This window comes from Triturus cristatus, chromosome 6 (assembly GCF_964204655.1).
Source record: "Triturus cristatus chromosome 6, aTriCri1.1, whole genome shotgun sequence".
Taxonomy (NCBI): domain Eukaryota; kingdom Metazoa; phylum Chordata; class Amphibia; order Caudata; family Salamandridae; genus Triturus; species Triturus cristatus.
Window position 1 is genome coordinate 1,283,749,611 of NC_140589.1, and position 15,886 is coordinate 1,283,765,496.

Genomic DNA, 15,886 nt, shown 5'->3' on the forward strand with positions numbered 1-15,886 from the left:
CATATAGGGCTAGACCTATAAAGGTTTTGCGCCACCCTTGCACCACGCAAAACATTTATCGAGTCATGCAAGGCCAGTTTGTGTTCCCCTGCATGGCTTGAAGAATCTATAGTAATTGGAGGCAGGACAAATCACTTCCTTGCGTTACTTTGCCTCAGGGTGGTGTTCCATGGGTGGAGTGTGGGTGTTGACACTCATCAACCCATGATTTACCATTAGTGGCAGACCTGGAAAGGCATCAAAATGCTACGTCTCCCCAGGTGAGGCATAACAAAGAGAAATATTTGTATTTCTCCTCATCTTTTCTTATTTCTACTTGTGCTGCATTCTGCAGCATATATAAAAAGAGGAAAATGCTTCTCAGGTTTGTCTTTTGTGCAGGGAGAGGTCCCTTCCTGCACAAAAACAATCCAGCCTTCAATCCAGGCATCCATGACGCAAGGCTGCCTGTGTTGCTGCTAGGCATGCAAAAGTGCACCAACTCTAGGAAAGGACAAGAATGCACCGTATAATGTTAAACACAGTGCATTCCTGCCCTTTTTACTTTTACACAGCACAGCAAGGTGGCTTTCTGCATTGCGCTACATGAAAAAATGCTAAATATGGCCATAGTAACTTTGTAACTGTACGAGGAAGTGCAGGAGCAGCAGAAAGGATCGGTTGGAAACCAGGAGAGGTCATTGAGACTTTTTGTTCACACACTCTGATGACCAGAGGTTCTGAACAAGCTCCCAGAATTACTGAGTTAGCTCACCCGCATGGTGATGTGAAGACAGTTCCATATGACTGAAAACAGGATACGGCTCAGTTCTGTGGCTGGGTGCAGGGTTCAAGGTATGCATAGAACCTAAGAGGACACCAGGCGCAAGTGAAATCTGCACCAAGTAGTTCTAGCTCCCATTTTTGGCACGTGCTGAAGTGAACCCCTGAGAGTGGAATCTCATTACCTTCATATTCAATCAGCCCACATCAAGGTTATCCCAGGACCACTCTATTCTATGTGGTGAAGGGTGACACCGTTGAACGCGCTTCTTCCTCAGCCTACTAATGGTCCAGGCAGGGAATGCGGTCACCGTCTACAACATTCATTTAGGAGAGTGGTTTGTGAAGATTTAGATCTTGGAATGCTTCCAGCAAATTAATTTCAGAGTCTTAGCAGAATGGCTTTTAGGTTAATGAAAAAATTCCCTTAAATTAAAAAATAGGCCAAGGAGGCCATCCATTTTGTGGCGCGGTTGCTGCCACGTCCAATGCCTAATATTGCTAATGGTACACACTGATGAAAGAGGAAAAATAGATGACACAAAAGTAATTCATCTGGCTATTTAAGTGATTGGAGGCAGGACGTGCAGTAAAAAGGTTTACCCTTGAAAACCAAAGGAGACTTCTTGATATCACTGAGGAAACGCAGGAAACAGCGATGATTCACTGCTCTCTCTTTGCAGGTCTTTGGATCTTGGCATCTTACGGGCCAGGGACTTTATTCTAAGCACTTAATTTTGCCTCTTTTAGTGCTCTTACTATATGGTGTAGTTCCTCTTTGCAATGGCCCCAAAAGCTTTTTGCTGTTCATTAAAGGTAGGACGTGTAAAGAGATTTATATTGTGAATAGCATAGCTCTGTAACTCAGGAACTAGCTGTGCTTGTTGGACATTTAACCCTTCCCAAACACCCAGGCCCTGTTGGCTAGTGGGGTGCTGAAGATATGGCATGAAAATGTCCCCACTCTGACCCCTACCTGTCATAGCAACAGAGGGCCTATTTCCTCCCGGGGCTTGGGATAGCCCCAGCTAGGCAGTCATTCATTCCAGCCATGCTTGCACATCCAGACAATACTCCTACTATCATCTCAGGCCCAAAGTGCACACTTATGATGGAAGGAGGTTTTCTGCCATTTTGTAACAAAATTGTTCTGCCTGCCCTCCATTTGCTAGTGCTCTAACTTTGTGAGTTTCTCATTCACTGTATAGAAAGCACAGCAGGAAAACAAGGACCTACAGCCACTGCTCAGGCTTTCTGTGCTGCATTGCCTGCAACACATATAAGCAATGCAACAATGCTATAGTGGGATGTCTAAGTATGTAAGTATTACCAAAGTTTTGTTATTTACAATCAGGGCCAGACCGGGAACCAAAAGCAGCCCAGTGAAAGTGACAAAACCAGACCACTCCCTCCCATTCTCTCTCTGCCTGCGGCCATAACCCCCAAGAAAGCTTGAAACATAGATAGCAACAGTCATCCATCAAAAACAAGCATTGACAACGCCAATAGGTCTGACTTCTAAGGAATTTTGCATGGTTATCTGATGCATTGAAAGCAAATCACATATGTATTTTGTGGAAGCAAAGAACTGTAGAATAATGTTGGTGCAGGTTAAAAGATCAGGTGACAGTTGCATTGTCAAGTCAGAACTAACAGTCCATGTTGGATAAATACTGCCATTCTCCCATCTGTGCTGCTGCCCGAGAAAGACAAACAACATAAATGATCTAGTTATCAAAGTCACTTTTACAGCATTACAGTATCATGTGCGGCCCTGAAAACTCAAGCTCAGCCAGCTGGATACATAAAATGATCATAGCAGGTGGAGGGCAAGGCCTTTATTGTGAAAGCACACAACGTCTGTCCAATCAAAACATGTATTCTTGGCTCCTAACATGTAGGTGGAGCCATAGCCCCTCTCTAGTAGTACTCACATAATTGTCTGACGACATCTGCACTGTCAATGTCAAGTCAGACTTTAACCAGCCTCCAATTTCTCCAGACAGCCAGAGAATGACGGATGGAAAAAATTATCTTCTTCACTAAACTTTATATCGGTTCAATGACCATAAAAGCAACAAAAAAAATTTCACAATAGATAATACAATTAAAGAAAACATAAGAAACACAACCAATCCATTCATTTTTCAAAGATATTGCAGTACATTCAAGTAAAACAGAAAAATATTTAACAGGATGGTTGGTTATAAAAATTTCCTACGTAATAACCAGACAGAGTTAAGGAACCGGGAGACTGCAAAAACTATCGGGGGTTTAGTGTCATACTTTAAGACTCTCATTGCTTTTTCGCATTCTCTGAAACCAAGATTGTTGCATAGGGGCTTAATCCAGCGTTTCCTTTGGGGTAGATATATTGGGCAGAAAAAGAAAACATGTTTTTCATCCTCCAATATATAGCTACAGGCCGGGCAGGCGGTGATTTTGTTGGCATCCCAGCCAGATGTAAATGACCTAAGCGGGAGACAACCCATTCTCAGTTGGCAATAAAGCTTCCTCGCGGCCGGCGGACTGACCAAATCTAAAAACTCCTCTTTCCTGTAATTATCTTTAATTTGGAGGAACGCAGCCGTCAGCCTGCCGATCTTGGGGCATTCATACAAACGCGCAAGATGGTAATTTTTAAACTGTTCAACCAATTTTGGGTAGGGCCAGGCATGAGACCTCCGGATTGGTCCATAATTCAGGAAGGCCAATCTTGGTGCAAGTATCCCTGACGAATCTCAGCCAGGGGATATTCTTGCTCTTTAGTTGGGACCAGACTCCCTTGAATTCCTCACGATAGAATCCCAACTCATCATTAGACCATAATCTCTTCCAATATATCAATGGACGCAACATTGCCACTTGTTCCATGGGTAATAACCCACAATCCAATCTGATAGGGGTCAACGGGGAGCTAGAGGGAAGGCCCAACAGACTCCTCACGAATAAGTTTTCCGACCCGATCAGGCTGTGTATTCCTGGAATGGCCCCACAGTTCTGCTCCATATATGGAGGCTGCTCTTACTTGTGTCCTGTATATTTCTAGTGCTGGGGACACTGGTTTGGAGACCGAACCCCTGAAAACTTGGAATATTCCCCCGGTGGTTTGGGCAAGTTTTAGCACAGAATTGGCAATTTGACCACCCCAGCCAAAGTTTTCTTGTAATAAAATCCCCAGATAACTGAATGTAGTTACCCGCTCAAGGTAAACACCATTCAGGACTGGGTTTGGCCGTGTATGTTTGGGGGGATTTAGGATCATGTATTTGGTTTTAGCCAAATTGATCTCTAAGCCTCTTTCTGCGCAGAAATCCACAAAGCCATCCAGGATACGTTGGATGCCAGTTGATGTTCGTGATAACAGAAGAGTGTCGTCAGCGAACATCAATGCTGGCACCAAACCCGTGGCAAGTCTGGGCGCATCTATATCCCTAATACCTCCCAGATGCTTAATGAGCCCATTGATATATAGACAGAATAGTGTGGGTGCCAACACGCATCCCTGTCGGACTCCACGATTTACGGGAAAACGGGAAGAAAGCTCGCCATATTTGCCGCATCTAACCTGGGCAAAATTTTGTGTGTGGAGTCTGCTAACAGTGTCCAAAAGATACAAGGGGACATTAAGAGCCAGAAGCACCTTCCACAGTTTTTCTCGCGGGACCAGGTCGAATGCCGACCTCAGGTCAACAAAGATGAGATAGAGGCTGCCACCCTCTAAGCTCACGGTCTTCCAATGTATGACCTGAAGTCGGAAGATCTGGTCCACGGTGGAGGTGCCCTTTCTGAATCCTGCTTGCAGTATACTTAAGATGTTATTTTCAGTCTCCCAGGCCTGGAGTCTGTCCAATATTATACGCCCAAACAGCTTCTGAGTAATGTCAATTAAGCTGATTGGCCTATAATTTGATGGTTTTAAGGGACAGCCTTTCTTAAATATAGGCACGATCTCCGCGCCTAGCCATGACTCTGGTAGATCACCACCCGACAGAATGGAATTAAATAGGATACAAAGGTATGGCACCCAAATCATTGGTTCAGAGCGATAGAGGTCGCCAGGGATTTTGTCCAATCCCGGCGCTTTGTTGGGTATTAATAGATGGATAGCCATTTCCACCTCCTTTAAGGTTATCCTCGTTATAGCCTCTGTTTGAGTGGTGGGTCTGGGAAGAAGAATAGGCGAAGGAGGAGCGTTAATGTTTGGGCTTGAGTAAAGACCTCCATAATGGGCTTCCCATACAGCTGGAGCTATATTTGGGAATGAGGTCGTTCCTGCTTCATTCCTGCCTTTACTAACGGTTGTCCAGAAGCCCCTAAAGTCCTTTGCTATTAAAGTAGATCTTAATTCTTCCCAGATGTCAGACTCCCAATGTTTTTTTGCCCTTTCTAAGGTTTGTTTGTGTTTGGCCCTTGCTACTTTGATTCTGTCTCTATCGAGGGTTTTGATGGCGATAAGTAGCTCACTCTTCGATTTCCTGCACTCGGCAGAGTACCACGGTTGCCTTTTGGGCAAATGGGGCCTCGCGGACCCTGTCAGACAAAACACCTTCGAGAGTTTATCTACTAGCTGTAGGTGAATGCCTGTTGGTCCAGTTGCATGTACTGGTGGAGATCGAGATAAATCCACCTCAAACATTTCGACAAGGTGAGGTAGGGCAAGGCTGTAAATTTCTGAAATTTTGTTTGGACTTACGGCAATGCGCGGCCATCTCACCCTTCGTTTGTTGTTATGTAGTATGGGGAGTTGTGCAGTGGTGGATAATGGTACGTCATAGGTGCTCATACCCCAACAGCCTGATTTAAAGGTTACAGCCAAAGCATTATGATCGCTATCATTTCGATCCAGCACCCTAAAATCAAGCACCTTGTCCCAATATCTAGTTTCAATGAGGATATAGTCAAGGATGGAGGTATGACCTACCCTGTTGAAAGTAGCTTGTCCTGGTCTGTCAGAATCGAATCTCCCATTGCAAGCCCTCAATGACAAGGAAAGGGTGAGAGCGGAGATTTGGAGGGCCAGAGGGGTCCATGCTTTGACCTTTGGAATCATAGGATCGGGGATATTTCGGTATTCGTTCTCTGTGTTTGGATCGTCTAAGACCGACTCACAGAGTGGTTCGTATTGGCAATTGAAGTCGCCACCTACGACCATGGAATATTCTGGGTCCAGGGTCCGGATAAATTTATTAAGCAATTCCATGACCTCAGATTCCCGACCGCCCTGGGAAGGTCTTGAATAGACATTCAGGAGAGCCAAATGGATATTATTTGGCAGCACTAGTAGGGTACATTGCATATCTTCCGAGTTGGTATGGATCTGCTTTGCCGAGGCACCCAGATGAAGTGCCACCCAGGTGGTAAGACCCCCTGAGGGTCTACCCCTACCACTTGTTACAGCCAATATATTAAAAGATGCAAAACCTACCCTGTGCAGATTTTCCAGTGCCCATGTCTCTTGCATCAGACAGATGTCAAAATCGTCTATGAAGGCACCCCAGTCCTCGCAGTCCAGTTTGCTCTTGAGACCTGCCACGTTCCAAGATAGAAAACAAGGACTCAGCTTTGATTTAATAAGAAGTGGGATCTGGTCAGCAGCAGGGTTAGTGGCGGATGATGAACTCAGAGCCCTTTCTGTACTTTCCCGCATGGGCCTATTTGCCAACCCTTCCATTTCTGACTTGTTCCCTGGGGTTTGGGCCAGTTTCGAAATACTAGAGTTCAAACGTCAATCCACTTGCTCAAGGGTGCTGTATCTATTGGGGTGGTAGAAAGCTTCAAGCGTGGGTGGACAGGATCGGTCTTGGCCTTGGATTGTGTTGGGATCAAGAGGGAGTAATCCAACCCTATCAGTTCGCACAATGTCCGCCCTTCCCCTATTTAGATTATTAGTACTAAGGTGATGCAGTCCTGGGTAAAAATAGGTAAGGGGGAGAGCTCTAATTACTGAATGGGTGCTGGAATTAGGGCCTGGCTGGAATGTGAAGATATACCTAACCGTGTTTGTGTTCCTAAAGTTGATAACTACACAATCTCCTTGAACGTCTTTGGCTCTATGTCCAACCCAGTTAATTCTCCTGACGAATAAGATCTCACTTGAGCACGGTTTCGGAAGGGGTTTATTACAGTTTAACCAGTGCATACATTTGTTTTTTAAATCAAGAAATGACTCCCTTGATCCTTGGTTCAGGATGGGAACACCAGCAAGGATCACCACATATGGTGCAGATTCAGGAGGAAGATCCAAACAGGGTAATTTCAGGTCGAGGGAGGGCTGTGGCTGCTTGCTAGGAATTTGGACGGGCCCAGTAGACTTAGTTGGTGGAATGTTAAATATGTTAGAAGTTACAGGGCTCGCTCTGTTTCTAGGACTCCCTATACTAGCTGGGACGTGGGCAGCAACTTGGGGGACAATAGGCAATCCCTGGCTCTGGCCCTGTACAGTAAGTTGATCTGCAATAGTTGACAAAGCAGTTGGTAGAATTGGGACAGAGACACCAGTCTCAGCAGAGCTTTCTGTGTTTCCCCCACTGCCCCCTGTGCCCTTAGACCTGGTAGATGAAACAATCATAGATTCCAAATTAGTAAGACTATTTTCTAAGGAATCGAGTCTGTTGCAGATAGGGCGGCAAATTGCAGTAAAAAGCTGTTCCATCTTTTGCCAGAAATCAATGTTCCATACGGGGCCCAATGGTGCCTCGAGGCGTTCAGCCATCAAGTCTATGGTAGGCACAGGTTCAGATGCCCCCTCATTAGTCCGTTTTTGTACTTTAGGTCTTTTGTTGGTCGGCGCAGGTGGCCCACCCCTTTTGCGTTTCACCGCCTTCTCCGGCAACTTGGTAGGAATGGCATCGGGGTGGATGGGTTGGCCAGATCTGGTAGTGCCTTCAAATATCTTAGCAATGGAAGAGACGGGGCAAGAAGAGTCGCCGGGGTCAGTCACAATACAGACGCTGTTATTTACTGCAACATCCACATTTTCATTCCCACTCAAGGGTGAGGCATTTGTATGGTGAACTAATGCAGGTAAATAATTAGTTGCTGCCGGTGATTTGGCAGAGGCAATATTGCCCAGTGAGGAACGCTTGTCAAGGACTAAGTCGAGAGACAGTCTTTTCTCTGTCAGTTCGATTTCCCTCTGTAGGACTGAGGAAGCTCTGGTTATAAAACTATCCAGAGTTCCAACTACTCCGGTCCCAATCACAGACTTCCGGCCCTTTTTGACGCCGGCAGTGGCCATAATCAATTGGTAACGTAAGAAAATAGCAGCAAATCAGCACACCACAGAGAAGTGTTCCGATAGCACCTGAGATTGGAGGTTGTAATCTCGATCAACTATACAATGAAGTTTTGAACACTTACTGGCGCACGGCTCACCTGTTCAACAGCAAAACCAAGAGGGGTGCCCCGTCCCGGCCTCAGTCGGTCTCTGACGGGCTCAGACGGGCCCGCCCTTGTCCCGGGCTTTGCCCGCGCTGCGATCCGCGCTGCGGAAGAGTGTGCGCGGAATAATGTAATGACGTCGAGAGGCGGGTCCTGAGGAAGAGGCAGGCAGCAGCAGCAGGAAGTGGAGGGCTGCTGGACCTCGCAGTCCTCGATACGTTATTCCCAGGGCAAAGGTCAGTTTCCTCCACGAGCGATTTATCAATCCATCCACTTTAGCAATATTTCTTTACATAGATTTAAACTGTGCATTGGTAGAAAAGGAGATGTCCAGTATATTGTATGCGGTTTGTCTGGTCTGTGTCAAGTCCTACCCCTTTCATCGGATCTGCGTGGCATATCTGCTCATCATTCTAACTTAAAAGTACATTACCTGCACATCATATTCTTCAGAAAGACCTCCTCACTTCTGAATTTTATCCCAATTTATTGATGAGATCATTTTCTATGAGTCTTTCACAGCACCTGATCCGCAATTTAAAAACATAAGAAGCACAACTGTCCCAAGCTCCCTCCAGATTGGAGGCAAGAACATTTTTATTCTCATTCATAACCCTTTTTAAGCCAAACCTTTTGGTTTCTAAAGGAATGCCTCCTTTAAACTCTCTGCCTTGTGGTTTATTGAAATCCTTTTGAATGCCTAAATAGCAGAGCACCACAGTGGTCACCTAAAGGCCAGTTATAAAAACTTGAATTTAGGTACCCAATTTGTTACAGACATCAAACAAAACAACTAGTGCTTGGAAACACGACGATGCCAGTCTAAAACTGAATCTAGTCTTGCCACTCTTTACGACAGCCCTATGTGAAAGTTCTGTTCGCTGCAAATAAAAAAAATCTTCTAAAACCCTCAATATCATTAACAAACCTTGTCAATTATTTCCTACTGTGAAATAATTCATACACCCTGACCGAACCAAACCTGTTTCCTTGCATCTCAAGAATTCCGCACCAACCTAAACAACTTCTTGCAAGACAAGGTGATAGACATTGAAACAGAGATTTTCACCCATTCACTCACAAATTTAAGGTAAAGCTTTTCTCTTCTACTAACTTCTCATCACCATCACATTTTCAGTCCTCAGTCGCAGCACAACCAAATCCGTCCAACAAAAGTTCTGCCATCACAGGTTCCAAAGTACATCATCTTCACATCACTGACTAAAGTGTTGACAGCCATTATTTGCCTCTTCAGAAGCCCAGCTTATCATTGACTCCTTTAGCTCTGCTTCCTTTTCTAACTGCTTCTCACGACTGCTAAAACATACCCGCGATCCATATGCCTTTTCCTCTTACTGCCACCTTGCAGGCTTAACCTGGGAGTCTAAAATGCTTGGAACATGGGAAATATTCCAACTCAAACAGTATGCAGAAGCACATCTCATCCTTGGCATATGCAGTTTTGACTTTGCTCAGGTCGCAAGTAAATTTGAAGGTTTACTCTCCACCCGTGCTGATCCCTATTCATTGTCCTTAAGCGTTTTTCAGCTTTGGACATTGTTGTTACCAGCATCCTTTTTAGATGGACACCTCAGGTCAGTGCCACATTTGTCTCAAATCATTCCAACAACAGAGAACAGTGCATTTACCACTGACCAATTGCTATTTGACAAAGTTATTCCTGGTGTTGTTCTGTAAGGATCACACATTCCCCTCATTTGTTTAAAATGTTGTAGCTGTTCCTCAACTACTCAGAGACTACTTTTAGGGCTAGATATGTATTTTTAAGCATTTGCAGATCTGCTGGATCTGGTAGACTCCTTCTCAGAAATGTCTTGCAGCCTGAACTTTCTGAAGCAGCGGATTGGTTCTAGAAAACTGAAACTTGAAGGTTTGAAAACAGGGGCTGTGCTATCTGGCTCCAATAACTTTTCCCACTGCATTGTCTGGCCCATCTTTTTTCCTTTGAACATTCTGCTACCTTATCAAATCTGTAAACAACCTAAAAGGTCTCATAGTCTCCAATATAATACTAAAGTTATTCTCGCCCAAGCACCAAAATTTGCACAGCTTGCTTTGTCAGCACAAGGGCACCTTCTTGTCCATTCCCAAGAGCCTCTACAACAGTTGTCTCTGTTGTGAACTCAGTGTTGGAAATTTATAATCCCTCCTTGTCTACTTAACAGAATACCAACTCGACCCCACCCAGAAAGTAAAAAAAAGCACAATAAACACTAATTCCTGGACTAAAAATGGCATCTCAAGTTCTAAAGAGCCTCCATTAACTACCCTTGTTAGAAATAATTTGATTCAAATCATTTGCTTGCAAATGCCTGGTTAATTGTGTACCCGCTACCTATCCAGCAGCATTATCCCAATCAAGCCAGCTCAAAACCTGCACTTCTCCTACCACCTGCACAAGATTTGTGGGAAAATTAGATATCTTCTCTCTTATGAACTTTAAGAAAGATATAAAAATGTTTCCTTTCAGCTGCCTGTGTTTTACACTTGGGAGCCCATAACCTGCACTCCTCAAATCACCTTCTTCAAGATTCGTAATAGGAGGAGATTATCACCTGTCAGTGGTGTGCCAAAACTGTGGAATCAGCTTCTCCTTCACCGATGAGCTCTCCCATCTCTTACAAGCTTCAAGAAGGCCAGGAAAATGCTTCTATTCATTACTTGTGTTCTCTGTGTCCCAATTTACTAGACTTGGCCTGCATCTAGAGGGTATTGCGAATGGTTTCAGATTCATAATTAATTAATTAATCAATTACATAAAGACTAGTTGAAATGACAAATGAGTCACTGAAAAAGAGACAGATAAGGATGGAAAAAGGGAAGATAAATTGGATAAAAGTGGCAAAAAGGTGTGAGAGGAGGAAAGAAGTAGGTTTGTGCAGGTAAGGAAATAGGCTGATTCAGGAAACAAAGTGAGAAAAAAGTAAAGGATGGATCCAGTAGTAGGGAAAAGTAACAAGGACCCCCTGTCGAAATAATACAGCAATTCCTAGGGCAGGGCACTATTCAAGTGTATTATATATCCCTAGGCAATTTATTATACTTGTCATAGATCTATGAATATATATACCTTTCCAGTGCAGAAGACGTTGATGTGTGTAGTGATGAAGAATATGGAATGATTCCATTTTAATGGTAAAATAACTTGTGAAGTTATGGTATGCGTATTTGTAGAGCGCACTAGGAGGGAATCCTTGAGAATATGGGTGTGATTCTAGCAAACCTAGGAAATATCAGGATTTCAGCTTCTTGCAGAATTCATGAAATAAGTATGAGGTTCTTATGTGTAGCAGCAGGCTGTTCCGTGATTTAGGTGCGATGTCGAAACAGTAATTAAAGGCAGCAAGTAGAAAATGGAAAGTGAGTTATCAGAGGAGCAAAGATTCTGAACTGCTCATGTTTTATATGTTTGCAGGGTCCTTGCATAAGGGAAAAGTAAATCTGAAACAGGAGATGATTTATCAGTTGTCTGAGATATTTTTTGGGAAGTTTCTGTAGGTTGCATGGAGAGTAGGTCTTTTAAAAAGCCCTGTTTTAGTAATACCTTGCAACCATATCATTGTCAACTTCTATTTTTTTGCAGAGTTTTATATAGCGCAAACTTGACCCGAATCCAATCAGGTATCAGGGCGCTTTACATAGCACCAGTTACGTTACCTCAGGACACACATTTATTTTTTGTTAGGCACGGGGAGATTAAGTGATTTGCCCAGAATCACAGAATGTTCAGCGTCATTACCGAGACTCAAATCCAGTTCCCCAGGTCCAAGGTCGAACACCCTAGCCGTTAGGCCAACTCCTCTCCCCAGACAGAGGTCTTACTTTATGTGCACAGAAAATGGATGCAACTGTTGCTCTGGATTTCATTCATACCTTACTCTTTTCCAACTGACACATATAACCTCCAGGCAAAATCATCCCTATGAGCCATTGTTAGAACCAATTTTCCAATGTAATCATTTATTTATTGAATGTGCTTCACATGCTCAGTTTGAACATAAATTAAACATAGACTATCTTCAGCTATCATTAACCCCGCAACAAAAACATTAAACCCTAGCCTCCAGCAAGCAGCAGAAAAATAAAACCATCTCATGGCCTGTGAAAACATATACAGAAGAGTATCCCCGGAATATCAAGATGTGCATCTCAATGCCATGAAATCACATGCCCAGAATATCGAGCCAGAAATATCGAGAGGTGAGTTAATTGAGGCTTTTATAGCTAACTCCACTTATATGTACCATGGCGATATATATGTATTACTTCAAGGTGCATAGATGTGAAGTTAAGAACAGGACATCTATCTTTCCTGTATATGAACATACCTTTCTGTGTTTTATTCCTCAATAGTCTGTCCACAATATTTTGATACCACTATATTACTATGCTCAATATTCCATAGTAATTATCTACAGCAATCAATTAAAGGCAGAACACTGGCACGCCCACGGAAGAACTGCCACATCATTTTGGATAATCTAAGGTGTTCAGGTCAGATGTATGAAACTATTAAAACTAGATTCACTAAATCACAGTGTTTGTGACTGCAAAATGGCTTTTTCTAAATGAACTAAACCCGTTTTGCAGTTTGGTAAATGCTTACTGAATCACAAAATGACTTGAGGAATGTTTACAAAATTGCATTACAGAAGGGGTGTGTTTAAGGCATCCCTCCCAAATTGTGATTCACAATACTATGGGGTCTATTATGATGTAGGGCGGATCGCCACTGCCATGCGGGCGGTGGCGATCCGCCCTACATCATACCCCGCCCGCCACCCATTTCCCCCACACCCTATTAGTATGGCAGGGGGGATCCCGGCGGACGGAAAGATCGTCCGCCGGTTTTCCGCCGGTCACACAGGTGACCGGGCCGAAAAGGGGCCTGATATGGTGGTGGTGTCTGCTAGACACTGCCATCCATATTAGGATGGCAGCGGGAAGCAGCCAACGCCGCCACGGAAAGGCATGCGGTTGCCTCAGTTGGGGGCCCGTTGCAGGCCCCCCTGGATGTTGGGGGGCTGGGGGGCACATGGGGGGTACCTACGATACCCCCCTGCATTGGCACGGACAAGCTGGCAGGCACCGCGCGGTGCCTGTCACCTTGTGCATGCCAATGCACACAGTCCATTCCCAGCATTGTGGCGGGTGGTGCTGTGAGCACCGCCCACCACAATGCTGGGAATAGAGGATGCCACCGCCACGGTGGTGGTGGCATCCTAATCACCGGTGAAGGACTGCCGCACCACTGGCGGCCGGTCCAAGCACTGCTGGGGTTTCCGCCCGCCAGCCTAATAGGCCCCTTTGTATCAAAGGTTTGCTGCTGCAGCTTTGGTCTCAAATCATTGGTAGATTCCATCTCCCTAAAGGAGATGGTAACTCATTCACACAGGTAAAGGGGTCCACATGGAATGCCTTCCCCTTTAGGAATGTAAAAAGATTTCGAGGTGAGAGTAGCACTGTGTAAGCGGGTCGCACAGAGGACACGAACACGGGAGGATGGGGTCAGGTGTTTTATTGAAAGTTCACAATAAAGGGTGCGATGTTGTCTCCCTCGGTGGTAGGACGTCAGGGTCGGGCGGTGTTCGTGGACCTCCTGGGCTAGCGTCCCTCTTCTTACTTCTCCCGGCTTCCGGTAAGGAGGGCTCTCGCCGTGCCAATGGAAACAAAGAAGGAGAGGTGGCTGGTTAGGAACGAGTGTCCTGATTGTCAGGATATGTAAGGGAAGGGAGTGAGGGTAACACACTGGTGATAAGGTGCTCTTCAACGAACGGTTGTGAAGGGGGGTGAGTGAAAGGAAGGACGTGCTGCTCTAGGTACGGCGGCAAGCGGCGGCGTTCAGTGGCGCGCTCTCCTCTCCCGCCTCCCAACCCAACCCGTGAAGCGATCCCGTACCTGGGATAGCCACGCACCTCCTCCTGGGGCGTGGCTCGGCGGAGCGTGAATGCCGCGGTCTCCTGCCTCCGGCCTCCGTTCCTCCTCGCGTTCTCTGCTCCTCTTCAGTCCTTCATTTCGCTCTGTCCCGTCTTCCTCCTCCGGTTCACCGTCGTGCTCTGTCTCCTTCCGTCCTCCGGTGTCGTCACACGCCACTGTCTTCTCCTCCCGGGTTCTTATTGGCGACCGGCCGTCTACGGTGGAGTAGAAGGCGGGGCTATCCTGGAAGACGTCCCAATTAAAGGCACAGTGTTCCGTGCTAGTGCCGTCTGAAGTCTCGGCTGGCCACGGGTCGTCCTGAGGGACACAAAACAAGTCACTGGTCAGTTCTGGAGGGGACCACCATTCTCCTCCTTCCAGTACGGAGTCCGGGTGGTCCCCGTGACACACTGCCAATCGTTAAATATTTTTAAGAAATATATATATATATATTATATATATTTCTATTTTTTTTGGGGGGGGCAAATGGAATTTAAGGAAAATGGTCTGCATTAAAAAAAAAAGCTTTATTTTAAAGCGATCACAGACATGGTGGCATGTTGACTCCAGCAAGCCACATTCCCTGTGATGACATTCAATCACAATTTGCAAACAATCTCTTGAATATTAACGAAGTTGGCCGAATTACAACCCTCAGTTTTTTTTAAAATTTTAGGACCAGCTGAAATTTTAATTACACCAGAATAATTGACATGATTTCAGGAATTTCACGCTACGCTTGTTAGACAAAACTCCTGAAAATGCGTCATAAATCCAGTCACATCATGAGAGCACATCACATCCACAGCAAAATTATAACACAGGCACGCAGGAACAAAGAAGACAACCAGAATGCAAGCAACTGTTGCTCGTGACATGGTGCTATTTTTTAGTGCAAAATTCCAGATTTGTATTTTGAGAGATTGAAATTTCGCATAATCACACAAAATCAAATGAAGCAAATTTCGCACACCACTAGTTTTTAATCCCCTCCCCGCTGCACCCCCATCTTTCCTATATTTCACTCTCTTTGCGCAATCATTTTACAGGTTTTAAATGAGTTGCTCTTTTGTTCTTGGGTGCTATCAAGAAAGCCCCCTGTTATGTGGAGCTGGTTAGCGAATTGTTAAATACTTTGATGCAGTAAGGGCAAGTTCCTAGGTTCATCATGCACAGCTCTGAAATGGCTATCGACTTCAGAGTACAGAGTCGAACAGCACTGTCACTCCTTGCACAGGTAGTAATCAATATGAGGCAGAAACTCGAGGGTTGCTAAAGATAGTTCTGGAAATAGATATCATTTGGCTACAGATACGTGCAGACAAATGTGAATCCATAATTGAGGCTTGCAACTGGTTCTGAAATACCTTTATTCTGGTCAATATCATCCCCCCCTTAAAAGGAACAAAATTATTTCTGCTGCGAAAAAGATAAAAACCTGGTGATGTGGTGGAACACAAAGGTAAAATTTAATGGCAAGTTGTAGCTATGCGATACCAAAGGGGAGGATGGACGGAGCGCTTGAGCAAATCAAACACTCACCCCCAGTCAACTGATCTGGGTTTAATCCATCATCATTCTTTAGCTCACTCCACCACCCCAGTTCAGACATGGCCATATCCAAATCAGTCTGACCCTGTGCCTCAAGGGAACAGTCCAGCCCGAACTGCCAAGCCATGTCTTCCCTGGACCGGAAACAAGCATCCTGGGACCAGTTTCGGGTTCATAACCCTCGTCAGCAAGGCTATCTTGAATCCAGTGGCAAAGTGAGCAAGGGACCCACGTCTGGGCATACCCTGCCAAC